This window comes from Frankliniella occidentalis, unplaced genomic scaffold (genome assembly GCF_000697945.3).
Source record: "Frankliniella occidentalis isolate FOCC.00 unplaced genomic scaffold, Focc_3.1 Scaffold47, whole genome shotgun sequence".
NCBI lineage: Eukaryota > Metazoa > Arthropoda > Insecta > Thysanoptera > Thripidae > Frankliniella > Frankliniella occidentalis.
This window is the reverse complement of record NW_026267177.1, coordinates 678,074-681,338: the sequence shown is the minus strand read 5'-3', so window position 1 is coordinate 681,338 and position 3,265 is coordinate 678,074.

Below are 3,265 nucleotides of genomic sequence, written 5' to 3'. Positions count from 1 at the left end.
GGACCTCGCGGAAGAATCTTCAACACGGGTTGTAACGACGGCTTTATTCAGCTGAGTCCCCCATAAACCAACTGCTGGCACACGCCATTGATGGCCGAGACTCCCCCGACGCCAGGCTCTCGTCGCGTCGGGCCGCCCGCCCCCTCCGCAGCCACAGGGGCGAGGTAGGCACGCCCGCGAGGCACGCGTGCCAGCCGGCTGCCTACCCGCACGGCGCTCCCCCGGCCGGCCCATGGAGCGCGCCAAGGGCCTGGAGGGAGCGAGGGAGGGAGCGAGGGAGGGAGGGGTAGGAAGAAAAGGGAGGCATGAGCAGCGGGCGGCGGCGGCGCCATGCCAGCGGCACGGTCAAGGCCGAGGAGGGCAGGGCGAGGCGAGGCCGAGCGCGGGCACGAGGGGTGGCGCGCCAAGTGACCGCGGAGCTGCACCCAGACGGCCCGGCCCGGCCCGGCCCGGGCGCCACGCGGAAGTGCACAGCATGCCAGAGCGGGCAGATTACGCCCCCTGGCCTGGCGGGCAGCCTCCCGGACCCAAACCCGTGGGTCGTGCTCTGATCAAGGCGCCCGCCCACGCCCACGCCCACCCACACAACAACAAAAGGCCCCCCCTCGAGCTCGCCTGCCATCGCCAGAGACACTTCAATTCGCTTTCACTCGGCGTTATTTGCATATCGACTGGCTGCTCGCGCCAGAAAATAATAAAACACAAACGGGGGCGCTCGGCTACCACTATAGAACCAGCCCCCCCCCCCTCCTTTTCCACTCACGCGAGAGACAAATAATAACAGCGCTCCCGTTGTGAGTCACACGGTCGCGCGCGGCACTCGCTAAGTGGAAAGGGGGGGGGGGGGTAGTATCCCTCGAGAAAGTACAGACTGAAGAACGCGCAAAAATTAAGACTCATCGCGACTCGCCACACACACACACACACATGGAGACGCGAAACGCGTACCCGACCCGCCGCAACGCACAACACAGAGATAAGGGAGGCTGTGCCAGTACAGCGAAAGCGCACTGTTAGAGATTCATCCAAACAAATGCTTTGCATTTTCGAAGTATGGCGCTTTGCAACGTGTTTCATTGCTTCGCAATTGCAAAGCATCACTTTGTAATTGCAAAGGAAATGCTTCGTAGTTACAAAGGGTCGAAATACTTCGCAGTTATGCAACGCAACGCTTTATAGGAATTTAACAGCGCCACGGCACTGCTAGCAGCCGCGAGTGTGACTGCAGTTATCGAGTTAAGAGAAAAACGCGCTTCCCTATACCATGACGATCGGGACTCGAGCACGGGGTGCCCGAAGGGCGGTTCTAACTGGATACAACATCATCATGCTGCGCTTCAGCCCGGCCCACAACACGGCGATAAGGAAGGGGGGCTTGGCTTGCGCCGGTAAACGAGAGCGCCACGTGCAGGGCAGGGGGCCACAAATAAATAATTAATAACCCGTGCGGGAAACAAAACTCGAGCGGACCGCGCGCTCGACATTCATCCCACGGCGCGCATGTGTTCCGCGAGCGCAGCCTCTGGCAGCGCCGTCTCCTCCCTCCGACCCTCTCGTTTGGGCGCTCCGCTGCTCACCAAACTCGCCAGTAAAGTCAAGCCGAGAGGGAAAGGGAGCTGCAGGACCCAGCGCGCGGCGCGCCGGCTCCGGCTGGCGGGGCGCTTAGGGAAGACGAGGAGGAAGGCCACTCGTTGGTGGACACCACAGGCTATGGGCCGAACCTCACACAAGGCCAGGGCAGGCTCACTGCGTCGCTGCCGATTGACCGCGAATCACACATACAGCAGCGCTCTCTCGCTTGAGAGAAGGGCGCCCGTCTCTCATTGCTCATTGCTCCCTACAGTGCGGCCCGATAGCCCGGTTACGTTAGTTCAAAGTGCACGGGATACCCGGAACAAATTCGCAACAATGCGCCGTTTTGGGGATTTGTTGCGCTATATTTAAGTATCAAATCCCGAGTATTCGAACCCCGCCCTGCCGGCGGCGCTGCGGGACCCCCAAGCCACGACCAGCAACGATACGACGACACGACACACGCTCGCGCACGGGCTATGGGACACGGAGACCCCTCCGGGACATCATCGTCATCATCACCACCACAGAGCGAGACAGCAGGTAATCCAGCAGTAAACACACAAGCGCACCAACGCAGACGTACTGTTGGGACAACCACTCTTTTCCTGTCCAGACACGACAAGGAACGGCACGGCACGGCACGGCACGGCGCGGCGCGGCACGACACGGAGAGACACGACACCACGCGAAACTCAATACACACGAGACGCGACACGACAGAGACGACGTGAGCGCGGCGCGGTCTGCAGACTGACTGTCTGGCCAAAGCAGCGGCGAGCCGGGCGGGACACAAGGGCCCCCGCCGCGGAGGGGGAGGGGAGGGGGCCCCGCTCCGCACCAGAGGGGGGGCTACACGACCTGCCCCATCAGGTGCGGGCTCGGCACGCCCGGCACGCCTCATTCACGGCGCCTACACCCGCCGCCCGCTGCTGGGTATGAGAGACTGTGCCTCTTCTCCACATTGTTAAGCAGACACATTCTCACAAAAAACCACCACCAACAACACGAAACCTCATCAACCCAAAAACAGCCCACTTTTAGACACCCGCGTTATTTTTATCCCCAGTTTACAGAACCAGCGACCGAGGGGTTGTACAGAGAGTGCGTCCGTTCCTCTGAAGTTTCATTCGGCAGAGTACGACGGGAGCTGGGGGCGCCTGCGAGATTCGGGGTAGGCCACCCCGCAGTACACGCATGCATTGCATGCGGCATGTTGCCTACCTAACGGGCGCTAAGAGAGCGCGCGCCCATGGCAGGTTCGTTAAAGCGAGTGGCGGGCGTGTTTTCTGTCCGACCAAACGAGGCGGTCGCCACATCGATGCAACTTGAGCACACAAAACGCTCGATGAAGCCGACTCGCGTCAGTCCATGTTACGGCGTATGCGTGTTCGGTGTTCCACGGCAAAGAAGAAAACTTTAGCCAGTCGCGAGTCTCGCGCACAGCACATCGGCCTCCGGTGCGAAGCAGCTGGAAGGAACCCCACCGCCACCACCTCCTTGCCCCCTCACGACCGCAGCCGGGCCTAGAAGGCGCGCCGCGCGGCGCAGCGACGTCGTCGTCGTGGAAAGTAAACGTCCCGCGGTCAAAAACATTCACGACGCGGACGCGGCGGGAGACCCGAGCGGAGCGTATAGGGGGTCGGCTGGGCCCGCCCGAAGCGTCCAGCCGGTTCCCACGGCGGGGCGGGGC